Source organism: Mesoplodon bidens (genome assembly GCF_964165515.1).
Source record: "Mesoplodon bidens genome assembly, chromosome: 11".
NCBI classification, from domain to species: Eukaryota; Metazoa; Chordata; class Mammalia; order Artiodactyla; family Ziphiidae; genus Mesoplodon; species Mesoplodon bidens.
In genome coordinates this window covers 31063127-31076005 of record NC_138167.1, presented here as the reverse complement: position 1 = coordinate 31076005, position 12879 = coordinate 31063127, and the positions used below count along the sequence as shown (strand labels likewise).

Genomic DNA, 12879 nt, shown 5'->3' with positions numbered 1-12879 from the left:
TTTAACATCTTTGTTGGAGTATAATTGCTTTACAATGGTGTGTTAGTTTCTGCTTTATAACAAAGTGAATCAGCTATACATATACATATATCCCCATATCTCCTCCCTCTTGCACCTCCCTCCTGCCCTCCCTATCCCACCCCTCTAGGTGGTCACAAAGCACCGAGCTGATCTCCCTGGGCTATGCAGCAGCTGCTTCCCACTAACTATCTATTTTACATCTGGTAGTATATATAAGTCCATGCCACTCTCTCACTGCGTCCCAGTTTACCCTTCCCCTGCCCTGTGTCCTCAAGTCCATTCTCTACATCTGTGTTTTTATTCCTGTCCTGCCCCTAGGCTCTTCAGAACCTTTTTTTTTTTTTTTAGGTTCCATATATATGTGTTAGCATATGGTATTTGTTTTTCTCTTTCTGAATAACTTCACTCTGTATGACAGACTCTAGGTCCATCCACCTCACTACAGACCACTCAATTTCATCTCTTGATGGCTGAGTAATATTCCGTTGTATATATGTGCCACATCTTTATCTATTCATCTGTCGATGGACACTTAGGTTGCTTCCATATCCTGACTATTGTACAGTTTGGAGACTATTGCTGTCCTAACAATGGTAAGTCTTCTGGTCCACGAACTTGTGGTATTTTTCAATTATTTAGATCTTCTTTAACTTCTTTCAACAATGGTTTGTTGTTTTCAGTGTATACGTTTTGCACTTTTTTTTTTTTTTGCTAAAGTTATTCCTAAGTATCTTATTCTTTTTTATGCTTTTGTAAAAGGAATTCTTTTCTTAATTTCATCTTTGGATTGTTCATTGCAAGTGTATAGAAATGAAGTTGATTTTGTATACTGATCTTGTATCCTGTAACCTTGTTGAACTTGTTTATTAGTTCTAATAGGTTTTTTTTTAAAAAAATGGATTCCTTAGGATATTCTATTGGGTTGGCCAAAAAGTTTGTTCAGGTTTTTCAGTAAACTATAACAGAAAAACCCGAACAAACGTTTTGGCCAACCCAATATATACAAGATCATGTCATCTGTGACTAGAGGTAGTTTTACTTCTTCCTTTCTAATCTGGATGCCTTTTATTTATTTGTCATAAGTAATTGGCCTGGCTAGGGCCTTCAGTATAGTGTTGAATAGAAGTGGTGAGAGTGGTCTTCTTTGTTTTGTTCCTGATCTTAAGGGGAAAGTGTCCAGTCTTTCATCATTAAGTATAACGTTATCTGTGGGTTTTTTTTTTTTTTTTTTGCTGTACACGGGCCTCTCACTGTTGTGGCCTCTCCCGTTGCGGAGCACAGGCTCCGGACGCGCAGGCTCAGCGGCCATGGCTCACGGGCCCAGCCACTCTGCGGCATGTGGGATCCTCCCGGACCGAGCACGAACCCTTGTCCCCTGCATCAGCAGGCAGACTCTCAACCACTGCGCCACCAGGGAAGCCCCCTGTGGGTTTTTTATAGATGTCCTTTATCAGATTGAATATATTCCCTTCTATTCCTAGTTTGTTGAGTAGTTTCATCATGAAAGAGTGTGGGATTTTTTCAATGCTTTTTTTCTGTGTAGTGAGATGATCATGCGATTTTTGTTTTTTATCCTGTTGATGTGATGTGTTACACTGATTTTCAGATGTTAAACCAACTAGTATTCCTGGGATAAAATCCATTAGGTCATGGTGTATAATTCTTTTTATGTGTTGCTGCATTCAGTTTGCTAGTATTTTGTCGAGGATTTTTACATCCATATTCATAAGAAATATTGGTCTGTAGTTTTCTGTTCTTGTGATGTCTTTCTCTAGTTTTGGTATCAGGGTAATATTTGCCTCATAAAATGGGTCAGGTACTGTTTCTTCCTCTTCTATTTTTTGGTAGAGTTTGTGAAGACTTGGTATTGATTCTCTTATCCATTCACATTTAACGTTATTATTGGTATCGTTGGATTTACATCTGCCATTTTACTTTTTGTTTTTTATGTCTCATGTCTTTTTTGTCCCACTATTTGTCCTTTACTGCATTTTTTTGCATTAAACGAATTTTTCTAATATAGCATTTTAATGTGTTTAATGATTTTTCACTATTTTTAGGGGTTTTGTTTGGTAGTTGCTCTAGTTTTTACCGTCTTTATCTTAAGTTATCAAAATAAGCTTCAGATTTATACCACCAAAAAATAAAACTATTCCTCTTGGTCTCTTTATTAGGATCTATTTTGATTTGTAGGCAGGGGAATTCACTTTCTTTTTAAAAACAATTCTATATTGTATATAATTTTGTAACATCTGTGTTCTTTTTACAGTCATAAAACAAAATAAAAATAAAATAAATAAAACAAAAATAAAAACAATGTTGAGGTTCAAGCAACCTGCAACAGATACAGGAAAAAATTTAAAGATAAAGGGTACACTTTCACGCCCAGCTTATTTTCTCTTTCCTAAAATGACAGAATGTCCAGATCATTTATGGACACCCAGCAGTTACACATTTCTCACTGGCCTGTTTTGTCCATACCAGCTTCTAAGTATCAAAATAATTCTGTTGAAAGGTTTTCAATAAAAGGTAAGAGACGAAAGTAGGTTTTAGATTCAGTAAAGTTGAACAAATATGAAAGTCTTTTCGGTGTATCTGACAAAATTATTTATCATAAATTATATTTTTCAAATGTTCATAGCAGCTTTAAAAAATTCTTTATTTTGAAATAATTATAAATTCATAGAAGTTTGCAAAGAAATGTACAAAAGAATCCTGTTCACTCTCCCTCCAGCCTCCTCCAATGTTAACATTTTGCACAACTATAGAACAGCATCCAAGTCAGAAAACTGACATTGATACAATCTAGAGAGCTTATTTAAATTTCACCAGTTATACATGTATGTATTTATGAGTATGTTATGTGTGGCCTTATGCTGTTTTATCACATGTGGAGCCTTAGATAATTATTGCCACAATCAATATATTCAACTGTACCCATTACCACAAGACTCCTTTCTTTCACTACTTTATAGCCGTACCCATCTCCTTCCTCCCATCCATAACCCTTGGTAACTGCTATTCTATTCTCCATCTCTTTTATTATGTTATTTCATGAATGTTAAATAAGTGGAATCTTCCAGTATGTATCCTTTCGACATTGGCTTTTTTCATTAAATATAATTTCCTTGAGGTTTCTCCAAGATGTTGTGTGTATCAATAGTTTGTTCCTTTTTTTTTTTTTATCACTGAGTAGTATTCCATGGTGTGGACACAACAGATTGTTCAACCATTCACCCATTCAAGGGAATTTGGATAGTTTACAGTTTTGGGCTATTAAGAATAAAGTTGCTTTGAACATTCATATACAAGTTCTTATGTGGGAAGAAGACATTTCTCTGGAATAAATACCCAAGAGTGGGTTGCTGGTTTGTATAATAAGTCCATTTTTAATTTTGACAGGGATTGCCAGGCTATTTTCTAGAGAGGCTGTAATATTTTACATTACCACGAGCAATGTATGAGTGATCCAGTTTCTCTGCATCCTTGCCAGCTTTTGGTGCTCTTGCTATTTTTAATTTTTTCATTCTCATGTGTATAATGATATCTTATTGTAGTTTTAATTTGCATTTCTCTAATGGATAATAATGTTAAAAATATTTTCATTTGTTTATTTGCCACCTGTGTATCTATCCTTTTTGGAGAAATGTCTGTGAATGTCTTTTCTGTGTCAATGCCCAGTTTTCTAATTAGATTATTATTTTTTTAATGTTGAAATTTGAAGGTCCTTTATGTATTCTAGATAAAGGGATTTTGTCTGATAAGTGATTTGCAAATTTTTCCCCTGATCTCTAATTTGTCTTTTCATCCTTTGAATATGGTCTTTTGCAGAGCAAAAGTTTATTTTGATGAGGTCCAATTTATCTATTTTTCCTCTTATGAATTGTGCTTTTGGTGTCAAGTCTAAGAATTCTTTACCTTGTTCTAGGTCTCAAGATTTTCTCCTATGTTCTTTTGTGTAAGTTTTATAATTTTACATTTAAGTTCAAAATTTGTTTTGAACATAACTTTGCATAAAGTGTGAGGTTTAGGTCAAGGTTCTTTTTTTTTTCTTTTTGCCAATGGATATTCAATTATTCCAGCACCATTTATTGAAAAGGCTATCCCTCCTCCATTAAGTTGCTTTTGCTCTTTTGTCAAAAATTAGCTGGGCATATTTGTATAAGTCTGTTTCTGGGCTTTCTATTCTGTTCCATTGACCTATGTGTCTATCTTTCCTTCCACATCATACTTTCTTGATTACTATGATCAATTTTTAATAGCTGTCTTTCTAGGTGGTATCTTTTTATTGTTTATTTTTCCTCAAAAATTTCTAAAATTAACTAATAAATAGATGGCATGAAGGTAATATATTTTCTCTGTTTTCTCTCATTCTTATTCCAGTATCAACTATGCTCTTATATTGTATCAGCTATGATGAAATCTTCTCATTTTATTCTTGTCTCTCTGGATTTGTGGTTTATTCAGACAGTCAGAAGAGTATTATATGTAAATGCTATGGCATGTGTTGTATTAAAATAATAAGTTGTTTTTATTGTTTAGAGAGAAAGAACTGAGGGGGGAAGAAGAGGAGCTGTCATTTCTTGATTGTTTAAAATTTGCCATAATCTTCATGGTATGATTTCAACTAAGTTACAGAGTAAACATTAGTACTCATTTTATAGAGGAAGAAATTGAGCTTCATAGAGTATGAATAATGACTATGAGCATATACTTCATAGAGTATGATTTCATGAGGATGATCCTGGTTAGGATCATAGAGATGAGTGCAGCTTTTTAATTTTTTTTTTTTTTTTTTTTTTTTTGAAGAGAGAGCAGTTACTTGGGCAAATATGTATGAGGCACCTGGAGCCAAGTTTATATCACTTACAGGAAATGTAGATTCTGATGGTGCTAATTCAGCCATGGGTAACCTCTTCATGGTAGGATGGTTGGAAAGAAAGGATATTTATCTAGTACCTGAGTTGCATAATTCTATATCCTACAAGGTGCCCTGCCTTAGTGTCCTACTTCACCATTCAGAGATGTTTTCCCAATTAAGATCCCACTTGGCCACATTAACAGAAAAGTGTGTCCTATCTTCTTTAAACACCTCTTCCTTTGAAGTTCAAAGAATCCAAGGATACTTACTCAGTCCAGAGTATCTATCCTATTTACTCTCACTTCATCTTGAAACTGGACAGCCCAGACAACTCAAGAAAATGACCTGTTCATCATAGCTGTTACCACTATTGCTAAGCCTCAGTCCTTCTCAGAGAGAGGCCAATATACTGTACCTTTCACCAGCCTGGAGACAGTTGTTGCTGAAGCATGTGGGAAGCCCTGTCAGGGAGAATAGATTTTATTCTCTGTTGCAGGATGCTGATTGCTTGGTGACCCATGATTGACCTCTCATTGGGTTTTATACTGGGACTCCCTCTCTTCCAGCCCCAGAACATGGATGTCAGTCTTCCAACGAAGAAAGCTCCTTCCAAAGTGCTCTTATTCCCTAGTCTTGCCCACCCCTGACCTCCAACAGTCCAGAAGGTCTTCCTCTTAGTGGAGCTCTCAGCCTTATCCAGGCAGGCTGCATTAAAATGTGACTATGATAGAGAGAAGGCAAGGCCTGGATCACCCAGAGAGAAAAAAAACCTGAATCATCTTTCAGAAGCTGCTGAGGTGAGAATGGGGTTGACAAAGACAAGAGGGACTACGAAAGAAACACTCATAAAGCCTGTATTAATATGCCAAAAATAATATGTATTATTCTGTTTTATCATATCAATCATGTTTTTATTCTTTGTATTTTATGACAGCATCTTGGGGACCTTGTTGGCTGGGGAGAGACTGCCCCTCGCAGGACTAGCTAATTCCTAGAGATAGTAAATAATTTGCCTGAACATACCTTTCATATGCAAACCGACCAGTTGAGAGCCCATACTTCTGACTACCTCTTTTATCTAACTCTCACACATTGAGCCAATACTTCTCCTGCCCTAAATCACCCCAGGTCCAGGGACCAAACAGCTAGAGACAACTCCTGTAGCCCAGAGCCCACTGAAATTATTCAAACTAACATAGGCAAAACATTCTCAGACATACATCATACCAGTGTTTTCTTAGGTCAGTCTCCCAAGGCAATAGAAATAAAAGCAAAAATAAACAAATGGGACCTAATCAAACTTACAAGCTTTAGCACAGCAAAGGAAACCATAAACAAAACGAAATGACAACCTACGGACTGGGAGAAAATATTTGCAAATGACGGAACCAACAAGGGCTTAATTTCCAAAATATACAAACAGCTTAGTTACAATTCAGTAACAAAAAAACAAACAACCCAGTCGAAAAATGGACAGAAGACCTAAACAGACATTTCTCCAAAGAAGACATACAGATGGCTGATGGGCACATGAAAAGATGCTCATCATCACTAACTATTAGAGAAATGCAAATCAGAACTACAGTGAAATACCACCTCACACCTGTCAGAATGCCCATCATTAAAATGTCTACAAATAATAAATGCTGGAGAGGGCGTGGAGAAAAGGGAACCCTCTTGCACTCTTGGTGGGAATGTAAATTGGTGCAGCCACTATGGAAAACAGTGTGGAGGTTCCTCAAAAAACTAAAAATAGAGTTGCCATATGATCCAGCAATCCCACTCCTGGGGATATACCAAGACAAAACTATAATTCAAAAAGATACATGCACCCCTATGTAAATAGCAGCACTATTTAAAATAGCCAAGACATGGAAAGAACCTAAATGTCCGTTGACAGATGAATGGATAAAGAACATGTGATATATATATATATCACACACACACACACAATGGAATATTAGCCCTTAAAAAGAATGAAATAATGCCATTTGCAGCAACATGGATGGACCTAGAGATTATCATACTAAGCCAAGTAAGTCAGAGAAACACAAATATATGATTCACTTATATATGGAATCTAAAAAATGATACAAATGAACTTATCTAGGAAACAGAAACGGACTCACAGACACAGGAAACAAACTTATGGTTACCAAAGGGAAAAGGTGGGAGGGGGAGGAATATATTAGGAGGTTGGGATTAACATGTACACACTACTATATATAAAAGAGATAATCAACAAGGACCTACTATATAGCACAGGAAACTCAATATTCTGTAATAACCTAAATGGGAAAAAAATAGATATATGTAGAACTGAATCAATTTGCTGTACACCTGAAACTAACACATTATAAATCAACCATACTCCACTATAAAATTTAAAATAATAAAAATTTTTTTAAAAAGAAGGAAAAACAGCAACAACAGCAACAACTAAATGGACACCTGAATTCCATGATTTAAAGAAGAAACAAAGATGAGTGGAACATAATTTCAAGAAATGAGGCAATGGAAACTTCATTCACCAAGAATTTCTTTTTTTTTTTTGGCTGCACCATGCGTCTTGCAGGATCATAGTTCCCCGACCAGGGATCAAACCTGGCCCCCTGGCAGTGGAAGGGCAGAGTCCTAACAACTGGTCCACCAGGGAATTCCCCCACCAAGAATTTCTAATCATAAAAAGTAGTTACTCTTGCTGTATCTCAGGAATTCTTAATTGCTGACTTCCCCCCTCCCTATATTTATTTCTAGATATATAATGGAATTCTTTTTAAAAATTGGAACTCCTATTTATTGTTGTAAATGTTAGAGAAGTCACACTATGATATGAATGCTTCACTTTTTTAAGTTAAGAATTTACAGCTCCAGGGCTTCCCTGGTGGCGCAGTGGTTAAGAATCCTTCTGCCAATGCAGGGCGCATGGGTTCGAGCCCTGGTCCGGGAAGATCCCACGTGCCGCGGAGGAACTAAGCCTGCGTGCCACAGCTACAGAAGCCTGCACGCCACAACTACTGAAGCCCGCGCGTCTCGAGTCCGTGCTCTGCAATGAAGAGTAGCCCCCTTTCGCCACCACTAGAGAAAGCCCACATGCAGCAATGAAGACCCAACACAGCCAAAAATAAAATAAATAAATTTATTAAAAAAAAAATTTACAGCTCCAGCCCAGACCCTTTTTTCTAAAGCTGAAAGATCACAGGACCCAGCATATTATATAACACATAATATAACACAACATATTAAAAATTGGACTTATCTCCTACCCACCCTGTCCTCCTCTAAGTTTATTCACTGTCCTGTATTCCCCATAATTGGCCTGCCAGAAACCAAAAAATCAAGGTAGCTTTCCCCCTCTACCTTGCATCTCCCCATCCAAGCAATCCAAAAATTCCCCTGGTTCTGATCCTTTGATATCTGTCTTATCTGTCTCCTGTTCTCTGTACCTCCTGACTGCTTCTATCTTGGTCTTTCATTATTTCTCTTGTAGATTGTAACAGCAATTTCTCAAAGAATTATTTGCAGTCCACGGTCCTCCTAAGAGACCATGAATTGAAAAAAAAAAAAATTAAAACTTTGCCCCCATTTTTATGGGCTAATGATGCATAACTGTATTTTCATTTGTATATACAACAAAGGATTAATTGTGAATAACCACCTACATGAGTTACTAAGGATTACTGAAATTTTGTATTAATAAACTAAAATTAGCACATGAATAGGATTTACCGATTAAACCATACCCTATAAAGTAGTCTGGCAGAATGCAATGTTATTGTACATCAGTAGTTGGAATTTGGCTTCTCTGGTGGCGCAGTGGTTGAGAGTCTGCCTGCTGGTGCAGGGGACACAGGTTTGTGCCCCGGTCCGGGAAGATCCCACATGCTGCGGAGTGGCTGGGCCCGTGAGCCATGGCCGATGGGCCTGTGCGTCCGGAGCCTGTGCTCCGCAACGGGAGAGGCCACAACAGTGAGAGGCCCACGTACCACAAAAAAAAAAAAAAAAAAAAAAAGTTGGAATTACCCTAATTTTCAGAAAGGATGCCTTGTTATCATTGTCATGGTTTTCAGTTCCTGCTTTTTGGCTTTTTAGCTATAATTTCCCATAAATGTAGATTTATATCATAGTGCTTTAGGTTTATAGCTACCCTTAAAGACATATATTTATTTTGATTCAAATATTAATCATTCACAACCCTAATGATAAAGTAGATGTATATATAATCCCATCAAACTTTGGTTTTAAAAAAATGATACTTCATCCTAAAGACTCGGTACTTGTTTCTCTGGAAAGTGGCAACAGTAGGGTAAGGTATCTTATGGGATCATTTCTTCCCCCTGCAAAGTAGACCACAATCAAAAGAGTTTGAAGAGGGCTTCCCTGGTGGCGCAGTGGTTGAGAGTCCGCCTGCCGATGCAGGGGACACGGGTTCGTGCCCCTATCCCGGAAGATCCCACATGCCGCAGAGCGGCTGGGCCCGCGAGCCATGGCCGCGGAGCCTGTGTGTCCGGAGCCTGTGCTCCACAACGGGAGAGGCCACAGCAGTGAGAGGCCCGCGTACAGCAAAAAAAAAAAAAAAAAAAAAAAAAAAGAGTTTGAAGATCATGGTCTTTATTACTATCTTGGCTTTTAACTCCTGCCTTCCTCCTCCAAACACACACACATTATCACTTTAGTCTGTACTACCAAGAAGGGATCTCTTTTGCACACAAAGTATAATTGTTTTGGACTTCCCTGGTGGTCCAGTGGTTAAGACTCCATGTTCCCAATGCAGGGGGCATGGGTTCAAATCCTGGTCAGGGAACTAAGATCCCGCATGCCACATGGCACTGTCAAAACAAACAAACAAGCAAACAAAAAAAATATAATTGTTTCATATCTCTTGCTCAGAATATTTCAGTTTCAACATTACCTTCATCAATGATTATTAACACATTCAGGTGTTTTTCCCTTTAAGAATAAGTAAATAATAATTAAAGCTTTTTGACATTCTTCTGAGAAAAATGTACATATACACGTACACACAGTAAAATCTTATACAACGTCAGAGGTTTTGCAACACCCCTGAAGCCCATCCACAGATCTTCTAGGAATTCCTCACCCAGCCTATACAATTCACAAATTGAATCTCCTTTGAATAGCATAAAAGGTCTTTTGCCTACCTAGCGAAACTCTTTACTTCCACTCCCCACTTCAAAAGGAATTTCCAGAACATACTATGTTCTCTCTTATACCTTTTTTTAAAATAATCTTTTAATTTTAGAATAGTTTGAGATTTACATAAAAATTGCTAAGATAGTACATACAGTTTTTGTATTCCCCAAACCCACTTTCCCCTATTTTTAACATCTTACCTCAGTGTAGTACATTGGTTAAAATTAATGAACCAATATCGAAAAGTTATTAGTAAATAAAGTTTATACTTTATTCAGATTTCCTTAGTTTTTACCAAATGTCCTTTTTCTGTTCTAGGATCCTATCTAGAGTACCACATTACATTTAGTTGCTAGGTTCTTTTGGCTCCTTTTAACTCTAATAGTTTCTCAGACTTCGCTTGTTTTTGATGACCTTGACAGTTTTGAGGGGCACTGATGGGGTATTTTGTAGAACGATGCTTAACTGGGATTTGTCTGATGTTTTTCTCATGACTAGACAAGGATTATGTGTTTTGGGGAGGGAGACCACAGATACCATTTTCATCACATGGTATCTAGGATACATACTATCAACATAACTTATTACTGTTGATATTAACCTTGATCCACTGGCTGAAGTAGCATTTGTCAGGTTTCTCTGCAGTAAAATTACTCTTTTTGCTCCTTTCCATGCTATATTCTTGGTAAGAAAGTCACTATGCACAGCCCACACTTAAGGAGTGGTTAGTTACACTCCACTTCCTTGAGGGCAGAGTATCTACATAAATTTTTTGGAATACTTTGGCATGGGAGATTTGTCTATTCTCCCTTTCCTTTGTTTTTTTCTTTTTTTTCTCTCCATACATCAGTCTATAATTTTTAATTAGAATTAACTATCGAAGACACTGCACCTTTGAAGTCTTTGAGCATAACAGTGTTTAACAGTGGCTTTATTAGGTGAATGCTTGAAAGTATTCAACGTGAAATTCAATTTACTTCACATGTTTGCAAACACATGATTAGCAATTCTTAAATATTTCAAATCAACTAATTTGAAGTACAGAAGGCTTGTTCTCAAATAACTCTTCTGAGGTGACACGAAGACTGAAAGAAGCCTATGACTTGAGTCCAGGTCTCTAACGAACAATCACTATATCATCACTGGTGAACTCATATGAGGGACCTTCAAGGTTGAGAGGTGCAGACCCCTTCCTGATCCTGCCAGATGCATCATAGTGTGACCCACGGCAAGGGCAATAATAACCACCAAAATCTCCTGCATTTGCAATGGGTACACAACCAAGATGAGTGCAAGCACCTATCAAGACAAACCATTCAGGTTTCTTTACTCATTCTAAATCATGCTGTGAGTCCCTCAACTGGAGTCCTTCAACAGCAGCTTTCTGGTCAATTTCCTTCTTGGTTCTGTGGTGCACAAACAGTGGTTGGCCTCTTCATTTGAAAGCCATGTTCTTGCCCTCTGGAATATCGGATAACTTGATTCCAGTTTTGGACATGGCCAACACATCAGCAGAAGCACTCATGCTGGAAACTAACTGAGAAACGACATTCTTGGCAGCATATGCGACACCCACAGTAGTTGTTGCAGTTACCAAATAGGAGGAACCTTTTGTAGCCTCACTGCTCTCTTTTGAAGACTTTTTACTATCTAACACTTGAGCGCGACGATAGTCAGAGAAGTCAGGCACTCTGATGTTCGTATGGGAATAACGAACAGAAGCAGGTACGTTGAGGCCCACGGAGGCGACAAAAAGCCGGCCTGCCCGGCCTAGCCACTCGGCGACTCCCAGCACAGGAAGGACTGCTTCACGTGCAGCACTGGCGACTCCGAGGTGGCGGGCACCGCGGCCTGCGCTAGTGGCCGACAGGACGGGCGTGAAAGGGCCCGAGCGGGCAGCGACCAACAACATGGTGACAGCAGCTCCCTCCCTTTCCTTTGTTTTTAAACTTGTTTTACCTCCATCTGAAATGATGAAATAACAAAACACTCCCGGAATTTCCATGGCTAATCACACAATTTATTTCTTGTTCATGCCACAATGTCTATCACAGTTCAGCAAGTGGTTCTGTTCCACACAGTCACTCAGGCACCTGGGCTGACAGAGGTTTTACCAACACCTTCTGACACATACAACTTCACCAGCTGCCAAGGCAGATAGAAAAGTACTGGAGTGTTTTGCACTAGCACTTAAATGTTTCAGTTTAGAAGTGACTCATCGTTTCTACCCATAGCTTATTGGCCAGAATTAGTTACATAGCTCTCCCTAAATTCAAGGGAGTAGGGAAGTATAAGTATAATCCTCCCCTGTGCCTGGAAGGAAGAGAACCAGACATGGGAATTTCCTATCACAAGTCTCCTACCCCAGTTGCCCACCAAACAAAATCCTGTTCTCCCTCCAGTTTTCATCCATCTGAAATGCTGTGAAGCCTTCACTGTCTCTTCCCCACTGACTTCAGGTCCCCTCTGTGCTCCATCAGCCCTCTGTGCAGACCAACAATAAAGCAACTATATATTGGATTGTAATTGTTGGTTTGCATGTCCTGTAGAGGAAAACAGTCATGCCTTTTCACCTTGGTATCCTCAGCATTAACATGGTGCCTCTAACATAGAAAGTATTCAATCAATCAACTTTTATTATTTATTGAATTAGTTAATGGACAAATTCCTAAACTTACAACCAAATGTACACAGAACCTTCTTCCATAATACAATTATTCATGTATAATTTCTTGACAATTGAAGTAGAAGTTTTTTTCCCTTACTATAGTGAAGCGTTGAATAATACCTTCAAAAATTTTTACATATATTGGCATGAGGAATCCTGTGTCTCAAACAGATTG

At 38.1% G+C, this 12879-nt stretch overlaps 1 pseudogene across 1 annotated transcript; it reads right to left on the bottom strand.

The window, feature by feature from the left end:
* Positions 1-10910: 10910 nt before the first annotated feature.
* On the bottom strand, positions 10911-11948 carry LOC308625393 (cytochrome b-c1 complex subunit Rieske, mitochondrial-like; annotated as a pseudogene). The gene has a single exon. The product of its transcript is annotated as a cytochrome b-c1 complex subunit Rieske, mitochondrial-like (transcript).
* Positions 11949-12879: the final 931 nt, after the last annotated feature.